Source organism: Solea senegalensis, linkage group LG12 (genome assembly GCF_019176455.1).
Source record: "Solea senegalensis isolate Sse05_10M linkage group LG12, IFAPA_SoseM_1, whole genome shotgun sequence".
In the NCBI taxonomy this organism is placed as follows: Eukaryota; Metazoa; Chordata; class Actinopteri; order Pleuronectiformes; family Soleidae; genus Solea; species Solea senegalensis.
In genome coordinates, this window is record NC_058032.1 from 7,339,657 (window position 1) to 7,362,261 (window position 22,605).

The following is a 22,605-nucleotide window of genomic DNA, read 5'->3' on the forward strand; positions in this document are numbered from 1 at the left end:
GGGTGGTTACATCCCCAATACCCTCTCCCGACTCGAGCCAAGCCTCAGCCCATGTGACTCTCCCTCCTCCTCCTCATGTGAATAAAGGCCACTGCTCACCAAAGTGAGGGAGGAGGAGCAGAGACAGAGAGCAAGTGTGTGTGTGAAGCACTGGCTGGTGTCCAGAGATAGAGCTTCTATGCCAGTTGCTTTAGCTGAAGCCAAGCATAAGAGACCTTGTATATTACAAACATGTGTCTAAGACATCTGTTAGTCAACATGGTTGCCCCCCCCTCCATCCCCCATATTTTACACCAGGTTTATTGATCTTCCATTGCACTGAAAACAGTTGAGGATACATGGACTAACTAACATATGCCTTAATGGTGACACCAGATTTGTATTAATTACATTTTTTAAATCATTTTCAAAATAAACTAAGCGTATAGTTTGTTTTTATACTAAGGGTGTGTACATGTTGGAATTGATTCTGCTTTTAGGTGAGCTGTTTGAATACAGATTTACAAAGATCGTTACTTGGGATTTATTATACATAGGCGTGATGCACGTTGCCCATGATACAGCCATCTTCTACCACTTTCTTCTCCACATGAGGGTCTTGGGGGGGGCAATCACGGGGTACACCCTGGACAGATTGCCAGTCCATCACAGGGCCACATATATAGACAAACAAATCCCTATATTGCATGTTTTTAGACTGTGTGAGGAAACCGAGAGACCGGAGAACCCCCCCACACACACACACACACACACACTCACACACACACACACATTGCCCATGATATTGTTCTAAAAAAAAAAAATTATCTGGCACATAATTAAGTCTTCTAGACAACATAATATGGCTGTTTGGACTCATGAACATGCAAAACAGCTCTCCACTGATTGAGCAGTACGTCACAGTCAGACTCATGTAAATTTAACACACTGAGGGTAGCGAAGGGTGGCCCTAATATATCATGAATGTTTCTTTTCTCTGCATAAGAATCACACAGGCAACTACTTGCATAGTCTTCTGGGAACATTCCACAGTCATATTGTCTTTTTTGGCATCTTTAAAATAAAAGTTGTTTTAACAGTGCTAAGACAGCATTCTGGATTGTATGATGATGAGAAAACAAAGACTTCCTCTTGTAAGTTAATGTAAATGTTAATGTTATAAATGCTTACAATATAAATGTGTCCTCATTTTCAGAGGCCTGTATTGGGTGGGATGCGCACAATTTCTTCGGAACCTTGTATCTATTGATGGAAAAAATAATCAGCCGATTTTCTTGTGCTATACACACACACAAACACGATGTAAACCCTGTATCATAGTGTTATATTGACTGTGTGAGTACACTGGATAAAAGTAAATAAAGATTGGTTGTTGGCTAAAAAAAAATTTCCAGATGGTGTCATTGTGAACGGGGTCAGGTAATATCATGATAAAGACAATCACACCCTTGATAACAAAAGAATATGGTGTATCATTAATGTATGTGATTGTATTTTAACAGGGATTCCCAATCTGAGGGTCACAACCTATCGGATGGTGCCACAAGATTAACAAGCTAAAAAGGAGGATTTGTTCTACTACTAAAAGGTACGACGTTTATTTTGCCTTTCATGGGTTAAAGGTTTGACATACAGCATGTTGTCATGCTCATATGAACAGTAGCTAGGAATATTTAGGCCAGTCTAAAACATGGGGCTCAGTGAAAAACATGGTCTGCTCAAACAACATACACCTCTATATCTTACTTACAAAAATGTAAATAATATGTACATTTAAGCAATTTAAATGTTTTCTTTATGACTGTAAATCTATTCCAATCAAACAACAGCTCATACTCTGTGAACAACATTTTTATTTAAAGGGTTGTGAATGTTGTGAAACATTATTTGACTGTGATGGAAAAAAATATTGCCATAGTGGATATTTTGTTCAAAATCTATTTATTTGACTGAACTGAGCAAAAGTGTACGTTCCTGTTCCGTCGGTCACAAAACAGTTGACATACTTCCTCCTGCCCACAGCAACACATCTATCTAGCATTTTTCAAGATGAAACAATGAGCAGCTGCTGACAGATTCACACAATATCCAGCATAATTTCCATGCATGAAATGCATGCTTTTATAAACATTAAACATGTATCCAATGATTGATGTGTGAAGGAAAATTGGGTTGAAATCAAATCTGCGAGTTTTAGATGAACTAGTTTTAACAGACTATTGATCCCGCTTCCGTTTGGATAGGAGTATGATTTTTCGTCGGAGCTGATCCTCTGCGATCCTCACACGCTCTCCATGTGTTTGTCATCTTGTGGACAGAATAACAGTGGATCCTCCTCAAGAAGCCCCTCAGCTCCCAAATCCTCCTCTGGGATGAGATACAGAAGACCACACACTCTGTGAGGGCTTTGGGCAGGATTATTATTGAAACCATAAATGACAAAAAACATTTACATAACGTGACAGTCCAGGCCCTTCTGTGTCGCATTGTGAAGCCTCCACCACCTCCTGAGGAAGTCGCACATTATAGATGAAAGTAGACTTTGATAGTGCCTTGCATAAAAGGAAACCAACTGGATGATTACTGCTTGAATGGGTCCCCTTTCAAGTGTCACACGTCCAGGCAGACGAGTTGATGTTAATGGTATCTTTCTAATCTAACCTAGGAAGGGCTTATGCGACTCAGCTGCTGCCACGGACAGGTTATTCGCCTATTACTCAGGAAACATAATTCACTGCTTTTTGCTCAGTGTCATTAAAAGAACCTTGGATATTAGAAAGAGTAGATTTATTTGGCTTTATATTTCTTTTACTCTCTGTTGCTGAGGCTAAGCTTGTTGTGTGCATGCTTGATACAGTCAAGGACGTGACACTCTTGTATAAAAGTGACGAGGCAATCTGAGATGGAACTATGCAAGGAAGGGAGGGTTTAATGAGTTAAGACATCAAGGTTTTGCAAGGGTTGTTTCTCAGCTGATGATTCTCATATGGTTTTTCCCCAAGACTCGGCGGTATTTTGAACAAGATAAAATTTACATGCAATAGACACAAAGGAACACTGAACCCATCTTGAGAAGTCTGAAAGTTTATAGTTTGAAACCACACAGAAGTGCGTGTTTCTATAAGTGTATAACCTCTTTAAAATGAGGATAGATACAAGCACCAAAATCTGTCGTTCAGTAACCCTCAATTGCTCTCTCTGTATGCCATGCATGTGATTACTGCTGTTGTGAGGTGGCCGTCCGCATGTCTTTAGGAAGGAATAATGAAGCCATGTCCCTGTTAACCGTGCAGCATTCTGCTGGTGCGAAGCAAGACAGGCACACAAAGGCCTCTAATAACATCCTTAATATGGACCACAGCAGGAAAGTCGGCCACTAATGGAAACCACAGCCTTCCACTGAGGGAGGGATTTCAAAGAACAAAATGCTGATGTGAAGAAAGGACGATATCTTCTCATCGCTTAGATCATCCCGAGACAGATTTAAACGTAGGACCTCCAAACATGAGCTGCATTTCTATTCCCATGAAAACTCTCCAGAGTTGCGGTGATAGAAGGGAACACAACGGCAAATCCCTGCTGATCCTTCGGTGGCCTGTTGCTGACGTCTGCCACACTCTTTTCCCCGTCATACTAACATACATTATAGACTGAGATTCGGGGGCGATCCCTCTGCACCAGACAATCAGCTCACCCCCCCATTTTACTACAATGGAACCGCTATGTGGCCAAAGGCTTCTTGATAAATATGCAGGGACGCCTCAGAGTAGATGTAGTTATTTCCACCATTTTGTGTGGGAGTGTAAATTTATGTACGTAATCCCTATGTACTCTATATCAGTGCTCCTGGTCAGCATGAGAATTGAATGAATATTCACACATGCATGCATTTACACTCACTGCTGATCCCTTTAAAGTCAATCAACTCACAAATATTGGTATTACCATCTCTGCCCTTGATGCGCGACCTTAGAGCAGAGCCCGGGCTACTCGATTGTAATTTGTATACTTTCTGCAGATACAAAATATAAACATCTTTTTATAGTCACAGGCCAAAAAGGTTTATTTTTTGAGCAATTTGCCTCATGGTCAAGGTCAAGTCCACACTCTGTAATGTTTCTGAACTTGTGTGCAGGCTGTGTTTCGATGGAAGAGGCCACTAAAATCAGGGAATATGGAGGACATGCGGAGGTGTGCTGCCACAAAGTTTCGGAAGGTACTGTATGTGTCCACTCATCGTCCATATGAATGTGAAGTCTCCCCAACGGAGCGTTGCTCAATGTATCATCACTCTGTGCCCATCAGCTTGCTTAGTTAATTTGACTCTTGTCAAAGTCACTCAGATTCTTTCATCTTCCTGACATTTTTAATTCATGAACATTCATGTCCCCAAAATAAATCACTGTGGCTGCAACACATTAGTCTTCCAGTTTGCTGTTTGAGGCCAAGCCAGGAGTAAAAATATATTGAATAGCCACCAGGGGGCGAATTTGCTGTTTCCATCTGAATGAAATCCAATGGGAAAATGAGCCTTTCACTTGATTGATAACTCAGTAAACATTTTTCTGAGGAGTTAATGGACTCAATTACTAGTTTCAGGTCTCTTTCAGTATAATGTGATGTCAATTCTGCAAATGATGAAGCGTATAATTATTAAGCTTTGAAAATGTATCAGATACCTCTGGTTGAGACGCTGATGAGGACAATTTGTCTCCTTGTTCCGGTTATGCCCGGCACTTCAGTATAGGCGTCTTTAGGGACTTTTAGACGAGTTCCCATGAATGATTGTGAAGCTGCATGTGCATTTTGGGTCTGCTTTTGTAATCACGCTCTTCACATCTCATACCGAGCTGACAAATCCGAGCAAACGGCACTTCTTTAGACTGTTTATTCAGGCACAGTCACGCTAATAGACGCAGGGTACAACTGTCACAGTCTTATTGGAGAGTTCACACTGTCTGTCAGACCTGGTGAGCGTCAAAGCCTGAAATTTCAGCCTTTACATTCTGGTTCCAACACTCACTGCCTTTAATTGTACATGGGCTTAAATGCCAGATTCATCTCCTGTTGACTTACTCACCGAAACTTTTCAGCCTGAAAAACCGTATCATAATGTAAAACGTTTTATTACCAAGCCTAATCTGTGGCGATATTTTAACACCGCTTTTCCTTAACATGAACTCCCTTTGAAATCTTGCTTGCTGGGCCAGGGCTTCAAATCATTTAACCTGAAATACATCTGTGTGAAATCTTCTCATTTATAATATTTCTCACATTAATTTATTCTAACCCGCTTGATCCTCCACATGAGGATGGGGTCACAGGTCGCCAGTCCATCGCAGGGCTGACAGACAGAGACCAACACCCATTCACTCCCTCAATTTAGAGTGTCCAAATATGTTTTTGGACTGAGGGAGAAAACCCACGTGCACATGGGGAGAACATGCATACTCCACAAATAAAGGCCCTCGCTCAAACCACACTCTGAACCAGTGACCTTTCTTGCTGTGAGGCAACAATGCTGCCACTACACCTTGTGACCCAATATATCACATATTTCACATATATAGACCATAAAGTAATTTAAAATACTTTGTTTTATGTCCTAATATAACATTACTTCTTGGCGTTTTGTACAAACGCGGTTACATTCATTGGTTGGAAATATTTAGGAAATTATACTAGTTTTTGCATTTCTTTATTTTATTCTTTTCTTAAATTACATTTATATACCTTCAGTTTATTAGTCTTTCTTTATAATTTGCTTTACCCAGATACACTACACAATATTTCTATATCTCACTCGGTATATGCCTACATACATTTAATGACTACATCTACTTTCAGATTCATAATGAAAACTTTTCAACAGATGTTCATTCCGGCCTCAGCACTACTTTGTTTATCCAAGCTTATTATTTCACATTACGTTTGCGTTGCAGTCGCAGTGATTACCCTTGTTTGCAGAAAACACATGAAGAAACTCAATAATTATACCAGCATGAGAATGTTCAGCTCTCGTCTGCTTTGCATTTCGCTATCTACCCTCGGTGTCTAAAGAAAAGCTGTGATCCAGTTTGTCTCCTCTTTAAAAACATCAGTGACGGTGATTGCTGCAACAAAACAATCACCAATAGTAGGAAAAAAAACATTATAAGTTGATTCATGTATAAGTCAATCTCCAAAGAAAGCACTCACAGAACCTTAGATGACCACTCTTCTTTTTCGTTTTGTAAAATTAAAAACAAAAAAGGACAAGTGTCCTGCTGTGGCCTGTAAAAACCACAACAGGAAAAAACCTAAACATATTCATGCAAAATGTGTTGTACAAGTGCTTAATATGAGCATCATGCCAAGTAATCAATAATCTAATTATTTTAAACTTTGTATTCAATTTCAAGAGCTGCAACACTGACAAAAGACAGAAAAATTGATCTATTTTTGTCACCAATTAATCATTTCAATCTTCTTCTTTTTATTTTGAAGCAGGAACTCCAACCATTTGTTTCCAGCTCCCGATGATTTGTACGTGATGGTTGTTTTTCATTGTGGCTTGAATCATTGGTCAGATCAGAGAAGCAATTTCCATTTATCACCATGGGCTCAGGGAAAATATATTAGAGGGGGAAACCAACAGTTTTCATTTCTAATTTTTTATGTTTAACAAAAAAATAATAATAATTACCTCAGAAATTGATTTGTTTGTCCATGCAGACCCTGTCCTCTGATCCACATCTGTTAATGTGCAAACAGTGTGAGGCTTCTCATGGCATAGCTGCACTGCACCTCCAGGAACATTCGGTGACGTTACATCATGTAGTAGTATTTTTTCTGTGTGTGTTTTTGTAATGTGACATGATTTTTTTGACAACCTAGGTCATTTCTTTGTTGCACGAGTAAAACGTTACATATGCTGTCTAACAATAATGTTTGCAGCATTACTAACAGGAGCTCATTTGTTATTATTTCCTCTGTGTGTGCAAACCTATGGATACAAGTGAAGCTAGATTATGGACAGAAGAAAATAAACCCACAGCATATTACAGCACTTTTTTTTAGATCAAAATCATACAGGAAGTTTTCATATTGTTCCTTAGCTATTGACACATTTTACATGCATTCAAAGTGTTTGTGTGTGTGTGTGTGTGTGTGTGTGTGAGAAAGAGAGCGAGAGAGAGAGAGAGAGAGAGAGAGAGAGATTGTGCATCCAAATATTGCTTTCAGTCCAGTCAGTGTTGTGAGTGGGCCTATCATCCAGCATAGACATGAGTAGCCTATTCATTATTCATGTCATTGCAGTTGCCCTGTTATGATACAGTCCTATTTGGAGAGGACTACCTGATTTGCTCAGCGCGTCCGTCAGAGCGGTGCGTGGCCCTGCGTCGGCTGGAGCTGTGCGCGCTCATAGGTCGGACCGAGAAGAATCAGAAGGGGGAGCAGGCGAAGTACGCGCTTACGAGACTGCGCGCTGCGAGGAGGGGGGACAGGTCCAGCTGCAAAAAAAAAAGAAAATAAAAGAAAAAAGGAAAAAAAAAAAGGGAAAAAAGAAAAAGAAAAAACACACCGCTTCAATGGCAACATCAAGCCGCTCGTAAAAGGTAGACACCAGGCGACGGGGCGCGCCGCCGCCGCCGCGAACCGGGAGTTTGAGAGGCGACGGCCCCTGTTTGTCCTGAGGAGCGGCGACATTAGGACTCACTGGCTGCGCTGTAGCGCCTTTCCTGGAATACGAATTCTTCCCTAATTGAAAATGGAGCGACGGGGGAGAGGAGTAGAGACGCGCTGTCTCCATCACTGAGAGGCGCGTCCACCTGCTATTACTGGAGGAGGAGGAGAAGGCCCGGGCTGCTCCCTCTGCTGCTGCCGCTGCTGCCGCCGCTGCTGCTGGTAGTAGCGGGGAGGGAGGGTGGGGGGGGGAACATGCAGGGCAAGTGCTCGCATTTTGGGGCAAAGACGCATCTGTGAGCCTGTCCACAGCAGCGGAGAAGGATCCCATTGCGACGTGGGGGGAGAAACGCAGCTTGGGCGCATACGCTGTGGAGGTAGGCATGCAGTGAAAGCGTTATTATGCTGCCATTCAGCGTTAGAAGATGGAGCTATGTTAGGTCTAGTCTCTGTGCACATGACAGCCTGCTTTATTCACACTCTTGATTTACGTGCCCGCTTTCCCCTGATTTGATGTGATTTTATTCAAAGGGCTGGACGAACGCACCAAGCATGCGGTGTAGTGGCAGCTCTGCCTCCGCGGGACAGCTGTCGTAGCCCACATTCACTCGTCTCTGCTCCATCGATCACCCATTCCCTGCGAAAAATGCCCGCACAGGCTCTGACCCGCTCGCTTAAATGTCGGAAACACAACACCTATACAGATGCCACGTGTGGTTGTTGGTTCCGGAGCCGAGTTCAGTTTCCCAGCGCTTGCATGTTGTGTGTGTGTGTGTGTTTTGAAGATGCACAGTGGCCTGTGGACTTCATTTTGAGTCAACGTTTTGCATCCCGAGCAGAGCTGGTCCCGAAATGAATAAGAAATGGGGGGGGGGTTGGGGAAATCATCTTTGGTCCAAACCAATGCATGATTCATGAATGGGCTCTTGAAATCCAGTGGGATAAGACATCATCTTACAGCTATAGACGCATCCACGGTGATAAATGATTCATAAACGGTTTAAGAGGCACACATTCTCAAAATTGGCCTAAACATGACGACGGCGGGGCACGCACAGGTGCAGCAAGGCGTGCGTGGATGTGAATGCCTGCACTGTGGGGGTCACTGGATCAGTGGCAGCCTGTGTCTGGTGTCTCCTCCTGACACATGTTTACTGGATGTCCCAGTCAGACACACTGCGAGCCAGACAAGCCCTGTAGAAAATAATGAGCGGCAGCCCATAATAACAGCCTCTGTACTTTTGTGGAGGTGTTACAATCAGTTGTTGTTAACTTTGTTTTAAGTAGGATTTTAATTGCATTAAATTTGCACAAGCTAGGAATTTGCCAGGCGGCTGTTTATTGGAATACGTCTCAGGGTGGGATTTTCAAATAAGAACATGGTGCATTTTTATTGCTGCAGTTAATGATCCGCACAGCACACAGTTATTGACCTGACATGACTTGGTTTCATTTATGCTTGGAAGCGTTTTGAGCCTATTTGATTCCATGTTTTTCTTTTTCGTTTACTTTCCACCCCGCTCTATAGCGGCTCGTTGGAGAATTGGTTTTGAATGTAAAAGGTTTCTCTGACCTGATCAAGGGGCAGTTACAGTTGACGCCTGTTGCTACCCCTCTCCCAGTATAATGTGAGGACAGCAGTGGAAACCAGATGGAAGGCCGTGCATTGATTGAGTCAAAGAGAGCCTATAAGGGCCAAATTGAGTTGACACGTTGATGTGGGTGTCATTATCATGTGTGACGGCACAGTGTGCCATTAGGCCCGAGGCTACATGACGTGTGGAGGGTGAGAGGGCCTCCATCCTCAGGCCGCCTGGCCTTGTTTGAAGATCGCAGATGCGGAATCTAACAGGAGTTATCGCATCAAACAGTGCCTTCATTCTGGGATGTGCCACCAGGCTGTCTACGGAGGATTGTCTTTGCAGCGATTGCCATTCACGCCTCTTCCTGATCGGTCTCAGTGCTCTGTCTAAAGTGTCATTCTACGTTTTAGTTTAAATTGGGTGAGAAATTGAGCTCAGTGATACATTTCCCTTCAGCTCCGCGGCTGTGTTCCAACATAGCGAGGACAGCGCTGGCAGGTTCTCTGAAAATGTGTTTAAAATGCTATCTGAGCATTATGTTGCAGCAATAAAACCAGCAGCTTGTGTACATACTCTCTTATCTTCCCCTGCCCATGTGTACACTGTGGCTTCTCCTCTGCTTCAGCCTTAGGCACATGAGCCTCCACTACCACATCTATTGAATGAGAGAGAGAGTCTCAATTATACAGAATGAACTGGTCCTCATCAATCATGCCTCTTCTTACCCGTGGACGTTTTGTAAGGATTAATGTTTTACACATAAAGCAGAATTAAGATGAGAAGCAACTATCAGGACACAACACTGCTGTATCACAAACATTTAAGGTCTGTAATTGATTGTTTTTTGGGGATTTTTCAACTCAAAAAGTGTCTGAATACAGGCAAGAACATCTTGTGAAGCACACAGAAAGGCCTTTTCCCTGCCTACATGGAGCCGTGCTGTGTTTTATGTCTGGAGCGCTGCAGTTTTCTTTGCACATTGTATTGCTACAGTATGGGAGCACCTTGGCTCCGTCGCAGTCTATGTAGAAACACGCTGAGCCCATCAGGAGCGACTATACAGTACGTTTAAACACACTGGGTTTGTGCGAGGCCTGCTGTGTCGACCCCAGCCCTGCGTTTGAGCTGTGACATGCTGGATGTGGCCCAGCAGAGGCGGTCTTTTTCTGTGCTACTGCTGCTGCTGCTGCTGCTGCTGCTGAGGTCTGTAATTAAAGGCAGAGGTAAGACCAGGGGAGAAGACTGGGCTCTGATTGCTTTTCATGGCCGCGAGGAGAGAGCTGCAGCGTGTCCTGAGGGACTGAGCCGCTGCTGAGCTCTTTGCTGTCTGTTCTGCCCCCCCAGACGGGAGCTGTTCCAGGAAGACACACACATTTGTACTCGTACGCTACTGCATACTCAGACACATCCTGCTGCTTGCACTCTGACACACACACACACACACACACACACAATGGCTGAGAGAAGCAAAAAAAAAAAAATTTCAACTGTAGCTAACGGGCAAACTGTGCTAATCTACTTTAAGGATTCCCTGTTTTAGGGAATATGTGTCAGTATGAGAGTGTGAGAGGCAAACTGTAACCGTGCAGTCATGTAATGCATTAAAAAAGACATTAAGGTTCTCTCTCCCTGGATAGGCTGCTGGTCGACATTGACGGAGCGGTTGATGTGTGATTGGGCTGAGTATAGATGTGAGCAGAGGCTGCCTGTGGTTGTCTTGGACCAGTGCTTTGCAGGGGGAGCTGTGCCATCCCCCCTCACACTCTCTCTCTCTCACTCCCTCCCTCCCTCGCTCCCCCAGCAGCAGCCAAAAGGATGAGGGCTGCTCTGCACTCTGAGGGCCTGGCAAACATGGACATACTCACATATAGGACCTGGGTGGGCCCCAGCATTTTTTTGGGTGAGGAAACAAAAAAAAAATGCTCTCAGTGCTGTGGTCTCCTCTGTCTGTGGATTCATTCATGGCAGCAGACTGGTTAAAGTACACTGAGACTTTAAACCATCACAAGTCCTATCAGAGAGAGAATTCCATGGAAGGCAGAAACAAGAGGACTTTGAGGGCGGGAGGGTTTTCAAAAAAGAGAACAAGAGAAAGGAAAACAGTTGGATGCTATTTGAATGCCAGGTTTAGTCATGTTTTGTTTTTTTCTCCTTTCCTTTTTTTTTTTTGCAGCGTGTTCATGAATTAGTTCTGCCAGGATGATTAAAGTAATGCATCACAATTTCTGCCATTAACAAATGAAAGTCCAATTAAACTGGGGTCTATTAAACCACTTTCCACATTGCCTACTTGATCTCAATATGTAGGCTGGTGGCCACTGGGACCGGGAGCACGCGGGCCTGACGTTCATAGCTCATTTCCTGCTACCACATCAGACCCTTATATTGCAGATGGATAGATAATGTGAAATTTCCCCTGTTCTGATCACCCTCTCGCGGGTCTCCTTCTATTTCGACTCGTGGGACTCTTGAAACAGATAGTGAGATGTGATGCTGGGAAATTTGAGAAGGAGCCGAAAGAGGTGGGGATTTAATGCGGTGGACACAGGTGCACTGATGTGAATGGTGTGAAAGCAGCATATTCACAACATGACTCGGGAGGCAGGAAGCTATATGACGGGGCTGGATTTTAATTGGTTTCACACAGTGTGCTCCCATGTATTGTTCCTTTTGTAATGGCACACACAGTGGCAATAACAGCTCTGATTTTTGTTATATAATAACACTAATAGATTCATTGCCCCTTGTCTAATTTGAACATTTTCCCTTTTTATTCTTCCTATCCATGCAACAGATGCATGTTACATTGGACATGTGTACTGTCAGGGTGCTGAACACTGCAGTAATAAGCTGCCTTCATTAGCCTTATCTTTGATTTGGTGGAAGGTAAAGGGGGGGAGGGATGGAAAAAAAAAGGGGGTTGATGATGAGAGAGGGAGAAAAACGTAGGTTAGGTTGTGCTGTGAGAAAGGAAATATCAGAGGATCTACCGAGAAGAGGAGGGTTGGTTATGGTGGGAAGATTAGAGGAAGGGTTGGAGGGACGGAGAGGGAGAGGGGACTGGAAAAAAAAAAAAGAGAGGGAGACATTGTTACTATTGGTGGTGGGGGGTTTCAGGGTGCGTCTTCGCAGCACAGCCAGCTGGAACAAACAAACGGTCGTGAGACAGACAGAGTTGTTTCTAATAGGGGAGAAGCTTGCTGTGCCCTGGATGTTTCCCTGCACCTTTCATTTTCTAAATGCTGTTTTGTCTGTTCGCCACTTAACAAGCCACCAGTGCCTCAGAAAGGAGCCTTGCTTTATTTGCTGCTGTACATAATTACCAGCCATTCAAGACAGGCTTGTTTGCCACTCTAAATGATGTTGGGAATTTATATACAAATAAGGGACAGGCAATGTTTTGCTGTAAATCCTTTCACAGCACACACAAGTCGAATGTTTCAGATTCATTGCCAGTGTTTGGTCCGAGATTTGTCGTAATTCATTTCAGTTTAATTGTGCTTGTGGAGACTGCATCATTTGCGCTCTAATCTAACATTAGTGATAATTCAATTGAAAAGCTCTTTTATCATATGTTGCAGTTGATGCAGGGAGCAGAATGACAAAAGCCTGTTGAGCAGATGCAGTAGTTTTCCTGTCAGATACCGTGAGCAGACAAATAGCACTTTACTTTCTATTTACCACAGCATGCCACGGGCAAAACATAATCCATGCATGACACATCTAAGCACAAGTCAAATGAGAAATGTTTTTGAATATCTTAACACAGGGAATGTGAATTGAATTGCATACATGAATTTCAAGTTGGATTTGACCCTGATCTGTTGCATGATGCTGCTGATGATACAACAGCATGACTGCTATTCTACTACGGTTAATAATTATAATCATTCACAGTTAGTGGTCCTTGTCACAGGAGTGGGGCACAATGGAAATAATAATTAGGACTTTCTCATTTCAGATGCAGTGTGGTAGAGTATATCGAGTGTGTTCCGTGGATCTTTGACTTCTAGGATGTACAGCTGTGTGTATACTTGCTTGTTTCCCTGTGTGTGCCAGCGTCAGCGCACCACAGAAATCATTTCTGCTCGCTGTTGGGCTTCTTCAGCTTTGGTACTGCTGTCCCCCCCCCACACACACACAACACACTCCCCTCCACACACGTACATTTACATGATGACAGTGACCCAGTCTTTGCTGTCATAAACAAGTCGTTAATTGTAGCATAAAGAGACACAAAGGGCCAGGCTTTAGTTTTTGTCTGGGCTAGTTCCTGACAGCAACACGTCCACTGACTTACTGAAGCTCTGTCATGCACAAATAGACATGTTTTAACATCATCGTCTCTCAGGTCTAACCTATTTCCCCAAGTCATCATTCAACGACACTGAAGCCCACATACAGTATGTCATAGTTGAGCCAGTAAAACACTTCCCAGTTGGAGACATATGCACCCCACGTAGACTCCAAAGGAGCTAATTCATCACAAAGTGACACTGAGCCACAAACCCTCCTTTATAATACCGGGTACAGTTTACTGCTGCAATTCAGAATCTGGATCTGCTGAATAGTTTCCAGTAATGCCCAAGTTTATTATAATAGTAATGAGTAATGAGCTCTTTTTTGATAAATGTACCTCAGTTTGGAGTATTGATGCCCTGAAAACAAACACAAACAAGCTATTGTTCGACTCAAGACTGGGTGAAATGATCAGAAAGGTTATCACAATAAAACCTTTCAGTCAATATTGATAATGACTGCCATCATAGTAAATGTCAGATAACTAAAGATAGTTTGTTTTTTGTCCCTGGGTGAACTTTGAAGAAACCAATTAATTGTGGGTTTTTAACTTCTTTATAAATGGAACACTGAAGAAAGAAACATTTCACAAATCAGAGGTAAAACAACAAAAGCAATTACCAAATGAATTATTTCTCAAAGTGCATTAACACAATAGCGATATACAGTACATTGAGCTTGTGTTATATTGCTGCGGTTATGATTGTTATTGAATTATTGGCCAGCACTAAACCATCCAAAGCTGTGACAGGTAATATGATCAGGTCTGGGTATTGAATCTTTTTGACCTCTCTTAATTATGTGAGAACTGACTGAGTGTCTTGGTGATGTTAAAGGAATACTTCACCGATTTGCTTTTAGCTTTGTATTACTAGAATAGGGGTAGTATGTTTGAAAAATTGTGCTTCCCAATATATTCATTCTTTTTTTTGTTACATGCCCACCACTGACACTTTTTTTCATATCGTATTTGTGTCTTTTTTTCATCAGATTAATTAATAATAACACATTTCTTTGGTTTCCCAATAACTTGCCGTCAAACCTCCGATCAAAGATCAAACAATAGCCAGCCTTAAAGCCGTCACGACACTTAGTAGCTTCCACATTTTTACATGTGATGATGAAGGTGATGATGACTCGTCTCGTAATCAGGGAATTCCACTGATTCCCATCAAATCAATCAATTTTGACGCCAGATATCAGCTCAAACATATATGACCTCAATCCAGGGAAGTAGTCACCCTCACCCTTTTCCTCAGGCCGTCTTCCTCGTTTACCTATGTCATCATGCTGCGTCATCGCTGCAGTGGCACCATTTGTCACTCTAAACGTCAGTCAATATGACAAATGCTGTCTAAATGTGTGATGTGGATGCTGGATTATATTAAATATATATTAAAAGTGGCCACACAGTTGGTGTAGTGGTTTGCAGCAAGAAGACCTGTGTTTGTGACCCAGTCAGAACAAGGGTCTTCCTGCATGGAGTTTGCATGTTCTTGCTGTGTGTGTGTATGTGTGTGTGGGTGTGTGTGTGTGTGTGTGGGGGTTCTCCAGGTTCTCTGGTTTCCTCCCACAGTCCAAAAACATGTAGATCTGGGGATTAAGCAAATTGGACATTCTAAATTGACCATGAGGGTGAATCGTTGTTTGTCTCTATGTGGCCCTGTAATGGACTGGCGACCTGTCCAGGGTGTACCCCGCCTTTTGCCCTATGTCAGCTGGGATTGGCACCAGCGACCCTCATGTGGAGGATAAAGCAGTAGAAGGTATATGTCAATTACAGCAGAACTTTCAGTTTTATGGGCATTCACATTTCACTTGCATTACACTTGATTAAGAAACAGGTTGCTATTTAGGGCCAAGTAATCATACCTGTTTAGAATTAGGGTTGAGCCACACTTCTGTGTTCTCGGAGAGCCACTTTGCATTTCTGTATGCTAGTATAAACCCCATGGTTCCGTTTGTACTTTTGTAGTTCCGTTCAAACGAGGCTAACATAGATTTGATATTTTGAGGATAGCGAATCTCTGATAGCGGAACTCTGCGCACATGCAGGTGCGGAATATGACCCAGGCCTTAAAGGTAACAGTCCTCCACTCTATGTGATACCAATGCACCAGTGGCGATTGCTTTAAGACAGCAAAGGAAGCTCAGCTTCCTCTGAGATGCTGTCATATATGTACTGTCTTGTATTCATATTTCAATAGTAAATGTGCGCTAGAATGCGATTAGTGGAAGGGTTGGAGGGATGATGGATTGCCTTACGGTACGTAACATCACTTCCAGGGACGACAGTGGACGTGGGGTTTGGCTTCTACGTGATGATTGGAGGAACTGTCTGAAAAGTGGAGTCTGTAGACACATAGCCGGTCGTGGTCTGTGTTATTTGCTCAGCGATTTATCCCATTTTCATTTGTACATACTGTATACGCTGTAAATAAAAATAGTATTATAGCATTTCAGTTTTACATAATGATGGCTTTTCCTTGTTCTAGTTTATTTGCTGAATGTATGTATAAATAACTGGGCCCTGTTTCAAAGACCAGCAACCGCCACTGCAGTGTACGTTCAGCAGCAGCCACTGCGTACTCCTCATCTATAGTGTCCAGTGACCTCGCTGCGAGTGTAAACATGCCCTCTGTCATTTTCATAAGTTTTTTGTAACAGCGGTGCTTCTGTCACTGTGGGCTAAATAGCATCACAACACCAGGTATTTTTCCTTTTATATTCAAATGAGGACGTGTGTAACCTGCTCCTCTGAGATCTGTCTCTGAGCTGTGTATACTGGATGCTTATGTATGAGTGGGCCTTTTTGCCTTTTGTGTTCACTATTTGGGATTTTACTTGTGGTTTATTTATGCAGGTAATCCCACTGAGAGAAACCCCTTGTCAGGGGAGAGCTAGTGTACAGTCTGCATGCATACTTTATACCTATATGATCTAATAGGTTTAAAACTCGCTATTAAAGATGTATGCTGCTGCCGTGTTTTCGCTACAGTGATGAGGCCTCCTGAGATGTGTGGTATGGTATCTATGTGCACAGTGTATGTGTTCCAGTCTCTGTGTGTGCTTGTACATATGAATGATCTGTTTTCGGGGGCAGCCAGTGCACAGAGAGGCCCTCAGAGCTGACCGCTAATCCCGTGGTACACTTAGTCCACCTGGAGTTACTGACCTGAGAGAGAATTTGCAATAACAAACACGCCCGCCTGTCTCTCCCTCTCTTATACTCACTCACAAATCTGCCCGCAACTACAGAGACTCCACAGTGAGCGCAGTGACAGTCTGCCAAGCAGTGGGAAATATGAATGTCTATGTACGCATGTGCACATGCTTATTTGGCTCCCAGAGCTTCTCTGTGGGCACAAGAGCTCGTTCTTGTGTACGTTCGAGTCGGCCCCGCTTTCGTACAATAACACGATTATATTTCATCTTGCGCTGCACAGAAATGATAAAGAGTGGAACACGGTTATTTGTTGGGATATCTGCCATGTGCCTACAAGGAGCAACATATTCGGAAGACAAAGGCACCATTGTTGAGAAAAGAGTTAAAAAAAAAAACCGAAGGATTTGCAGCAATTTACACTTTGACTCCATCTCTGGAGGCTTTAGGAAATGTTAATTTAAGTTCCCATTATGAAATGTATTTAAGTCAGGCTAAAAATTAATTCCATTATTCTAGGAGGCAGCTGGGACTTCTGCATCCGTCGAGACGATTTGCTGCTCCCTCCTGAGACTTGTGGGTTTTCCCATCACTTTTAAAATCAATTACCTTTCTACCTCCCTCGCCTCTCCAGTGCTCTCTAAGTACTCTCCTCATATTCTTCATTAGAAAACCCACCACTTCACCTATAGCTCACTATGAACACCTCGACTGGAACACTGTGTGTTTTAAGTGTTCATGGCACATTTGAGTGCTGAGCTCTGATTTATTATGTCTTACACTGTGCTGTATAGCTGTGGGCTTTTCACAGATTGTGCTCAGCCAACTTTTTTCGCAGTATCTAGACGATGTCACTGCCTCAGATATAAATAGGAACACAATCTGTGGTTGGGTAAGACCTGTTAGCCCTATGTGACACTAAAGCCACAACAAAGACTCTGCTGTACTGCTGCCGAGGAGCGGCTGCAGCCCTTGGGAGAGATCATGTTATTCTCCCCTGTGCACCATCTCACAAACATCTCACCACACTAACTGAGGGGAATAAGCATGGATGGGCTTGACGGCTGCTTCCTATTTTAGTCATCGGCAGGTAGGCGGATGAGTTGAACTGCGGAGGATCTCTGTGCAGCGAAGTCTTCGTCTAATTAGTTTGTCTAATTATGTCTTTGTGCTGGAAATTTCTCAAATTAGTGGTATCGTGCAGAATGTGAGCATGCTCATTATGGTTGTCATGAGAATTGTTGCAGTGGTTGGAGAGGAGAAGAGAAAGGGAGAAAACGAGTGTCATTGCCGACCATAAGCTCTCCACGGTCCAACGTTCTTTTATCAAATAGACAGAACTTGAAATGGCAGATGCGGTGCCCGTTTTTTTGTCACAGGAATTCACAGGAGAAAAAAGCCACTTTGGCGTGTGAAACACTTCAACCCCCCACCTAACCCCTCGCTCGTTCTCACTACACAGGGGGGTGCACCTATTTGTGGCAAACCACAAAAAGGTGCCCTTTGATTTTCCCTCCTTGTGTGCAAGGTGCATAAGTGTCACAGTATCAGTCCATGTGTCACATGTAGACACGTTTTGATTTTCCCTCATTGTGAGGTTCCACAGCATCACAGCATCACAGCATCCCGCCATGACTTGGAGCTGGACACGCAAGTTTCCTGCCAGAAACCAAACCTTTTCCTCTCCTCCTTCCTTATCATCCTAATCTCCTTCCTTGTTTCTTCCCTATCATCCTAATTTCTTTCTCTCCCTCTTTATCCCAGTCTCCCTTTCCTTCTATCTCACCCCCTTTCCCTCCCCCACTCCTGGGCCCACAGTAATTGGTATTCCGAGTGGCAGCTGGGATCCATACAAACACAGCAGACAGAGGGAGAGAGCGAGCAAAGCAGTGTGTGTGTGTCTGAGAGTGTGTATGAGAGAGAGAGAGAGAAATGGAGGCAGGGAGAAAGAGAAAGCCAGCAAGTCAATACGCTGGTTCATTAGAGCACTGAGTCACAGTGGCCGCTGCCTCGTTTGTTTGTGTTTGTCCAATACTCTGTCTTAAGCAGAGCCCACCACCTCTGTCGGCTCACACTGGCAAACCTGACAGGAATGGACCCCAGGCTGCCTGTTCGCCTGTGATATGGCCTTTTCTGCGCCTGTGACTATTTGGGCATACCAGATTATGAAATAATTATGAAATCACTCACTCTAAATGAAGTGAAACAAGGCCTTTTGTCATGACTCTCGCCGACGCGGGGCCAAGTTCACATCTCGAACAGCGTCCTTGTGACGCCGCGCACCTTTATGTTATTCCGCGATCATGAGTTATATTTTCAATGACTGAGTACATGAGGCGTCAATGAGACATGCAGGTCTGGTTACTGTAGTGGATGTAAAGAAAGCATCCCGGTCCTCTGAAATGCAATTTAGAGACAAAAAAAGAGAGAGGCTCCATTAGGAAACAAAAATAGGATTCTGCAGTTATTGAAAATATGAAAGTAAGTGGATGTTCCAAAAAAACAAGAGGGAGGAGTGTGCTCTGGTCATGGCAAGCTGAGAGCAGACCACTTGTCAGGATATTGAAAGGGAGAGAGAGAGAGAAAGAGAGACACAGGTGAAGTGAAAGGTCTGAAATGACCTGTTTCTCTCTTCAAGGCCTGTTTATTTTGGATGAAATAGTAATATGACGGTGGGTGTGTGGTCGTCTGGCCGGAGCTGCTGGCTCACAGGGCCCTCACGGTTCATAGTGACCTCTCATTACCACTGCTTGAGGGAGCACGAAACAGAGGAGATCACTCCAAAGGGCAGCTGTGTAGATGCACCTAACCTTTTAAACCATCGAAATACGTCAACCATACAAATAACTCATTAACCTTATCCATTTAAATGAAAAGCTCCTACTTTTATCCCACACCCCCCTGCTTCTCTCTGGTATTAGATTTGCTTAATTGGCCATTGCACATGCTGAAAATGGCAAGCCCCTGTGCTGTGTGCTGTGGTCAAGGCAAGACACACAGCAGTGCAACTGGGATTTGGCTCTCTTTGGCCCGCGACACTTAACAAAGTCTTTTTAAGATTTTGGGGCAGGCAGAGAGATGAAAAGCTTGTGGAAGTGATAGTATGTGTGCATGTGTGTGGGTCTGTTGTTTAGGAATTGGCCTCCGACTCTGTACAGCAGCACAGGATGCCATTGATTGGAGGAGCTCAATAGCTCGGGCCTTTTAATCACCTCGCTCAGAGGCTGCATTGTCCCACAGGCTGGTGAATATACGCCGCTAATGCCCCTGTGCATATGCACACAGCCACTGGCTCCCAGGCTTCTACCGCCCCACACACAGACCCACACAGACCCACACAGACCCACACAGCCACTAATCAATAGACCTGATTACCTACAGGGAGCAAGACTGGGCTTTGTTCTCCTATGCCCACAGAAAACCATCTATCTATCTATCTATCCATCTATCCATCTATCCATCTATCTATCCATCCATCCATCCATCCATCCATCCAGAAGAACACAATGTATTCATAAAATATACAACAGCTACACACAAAAGGAATTCTTGGAATACGATGCACCACAGGGACACACACACCACACCACAGCTATGCAGAGAATACGGCACATGTTCGATTGACATAAAAGAAACCGATCACTTATTGCAAGTGCACAGTTCAGATGAAATATTGTAGCGTTGAAGGATTGTGACTGTGTGAAACCTGACCCGCTGCTCTCACACTCAGTGTCAAATCACGACATGCTTGTCCTGTGCGTCTGGAATAACGGTGCCGTTCTGACCCAGTTGTAAATACAACACTTACACTCCAGGCCTCCAAAAATGGAAATTGTCGCTCACTCTCTGTTTTGCACTCTTCTCTCCCTTACTCTCCCTCCCTCGATCCGTCTCTCTGCCTACTTGGCTGTCATATCTCTTTATACTGTTTAGAAATGCTGTACATTGTGTTACAGGGTTGTGACTGATAGCCTGCCAATTTCAGCTGTGGCACATCAGAGAGAGGCGAACCCCCTCCATCCTGAGCACAGAGAGACACACATTAGAGCCAGTTTGCTGCTCTCACTGATTCCATAATCCATGATTAAGTGTTTCACAGGAAAGCTGCATTTTACTTGTTATAAGTGAGGACCTCTGGTAGCACCGTGGCCAAAACGGCAGAGTACACGAGCGCTGAGATGTAGGAAAACACCCAAAACTCTCTCCAGGTGTGGTTTATGAGTTGTACATGTGCTGCAGCCTCATGCGGGCGATAGACAAGAATTATTGTTCTCCCATCAGAGATTCTGAGGCCTTTTATATTTCCATCTACGCAGCCTATCAATAAGCCCCTAAGCTGGGTTTCAAAAACTAATAACATCAATGACTTTAAAAGGGAAAACAAATATCAAAGGAAGGCGGTATTAGCGAACTGAGATGGTGGGTGAATATTGAGATTTGAGTTGGTAGATTGTCTGAAGGGCAGAGTTTGGCTGATGTTCCATCCCATATCCTCATCATTATTACCTCCCAGATAAACAAACAGCCTGTACTCGCACTCATACGCTGACTGACACCCTGTCTCTGCAGTTTCCTTCTTGTCTCTCAGCGTTTCTTGTTTTTTTTTATTCAGCCCTCCCTCTCTCATCCCATCATTCTCCTCCTCTCTGTCTCTCTTTGTATGTCCTTTCTTGTCTTTCTGTCCTCTGCTAACCCCCTCCTGTCCCTCCTGCCTGCCCCTGTCTTTTGGTTTTGAAGCCAAGTAAAAGGAGTAGCCTTCTGAAGCAACGGGAAATAATTTGTGGTTCAGAGAACAAAGGGGGATCTTTACTGTGAGAGTAAGGGAATGGATTTTGTGATGTGGATGAAAAACATTTTGAAAATAACAACAGAAGATTATTATTTAAAGAGGAAAAAATATCAAGGGTGACGCGTCTGATGTACAGTATAGCCCTCTGTCAGGATCATTACTATTTGATTTTTTTTTATAAATAAAAAAAAAGATTCATGATTATGTTTTTATGGTGTTGTTTTGCAGAAGCTCGTATACAAATGGGGGCGACCGCAGTTTTGGGGGCTAAAAATGCATTTTTTTTTAAAAGCATCATGTGCAATCCAATACGGTCTGTATTGACTGGAAAATTCCTCAAAGCCCTCACCAGACCTCCATGCTCACTTATTGAGCTGTTATCAATGGGCTGCTTTTGTCTCTGCTCGGGGGACTGTGGATGCATTAGCAGGACATTTATTGTGCTGCAGAAGAAGGAATTGTGGAGCCAAAGATGCAGTGGATTTGTCCGCCAAGTGCTCACTCGGCCTCCTCCACTGATATTTTATTCTTTTCCTCCTGAAACTGCAGATTTCTTATTTTATGCATCAGCAATTGAGAGCCCTGTGATAACCGCTGTTGTTTTGATGCACCAAACACATAACATAAAGAAAGTTAAGATGGACAGAGAATGGTTTGGACAGCGATGAGTGAAATTAGTGGACCGTCTCAAAGTGAAACCTGAAACCTCCGTATTATGTCACTGGTAGTTTTGCACTGAAGACGTAGAAAAGTAAGTATTGACGTGGACACAGTGACTGATGGGTGACTTCAGCTTTAAGCAGCGGTCTGTCTGCTCTCTGTAAAAGACATGGGCAAACTGGTTAACTGGTTTTCTTCAGACGCTCCCGGCATTTATTACACCTTATTCACATATAGGCCAAAAAACTTGATTCGATCCCAGGTTTAAATGGAGCTCTCTCGGGACCAATAACTCTACTTTACCCACTGTTTTTTTATTGATCAGCATCAGCAAAAATGGCTACTTTTTTCTACAGCTGCCTTTTTTGGCTGCGATGCTAATTCCAATGTCATTTGTAGTGCACTGCTACAGCGCATATTTAATTTTGCAGCCATGAGCTTAGATG

At 43.5% G+C, this 22,605-nt stretch overlaps 1 protein-coding gene across 1 annotated transcript in view; it reads left to right on the forward strand.

The window, feature by feature from the left end:
- The first annotated feature begins 7,920 nt into the window (after positions 1–7,920).
- nexmifb (neurite extension and migration factor b) overlaps positions 7,921–22,605 on the forward strand; it is a 50,057-nt gene continuing 35,372 nt past the window's right edge. Inside the window, exon 1 of the mRNA XM_044040253.1 lies at positions 7,921–8,042. The gene's annotated coding sequence lies outside the window, so the exon portion shown is untranslated. The remainder of the gene's footprint in view (positions 8,043–22,605) is intronic.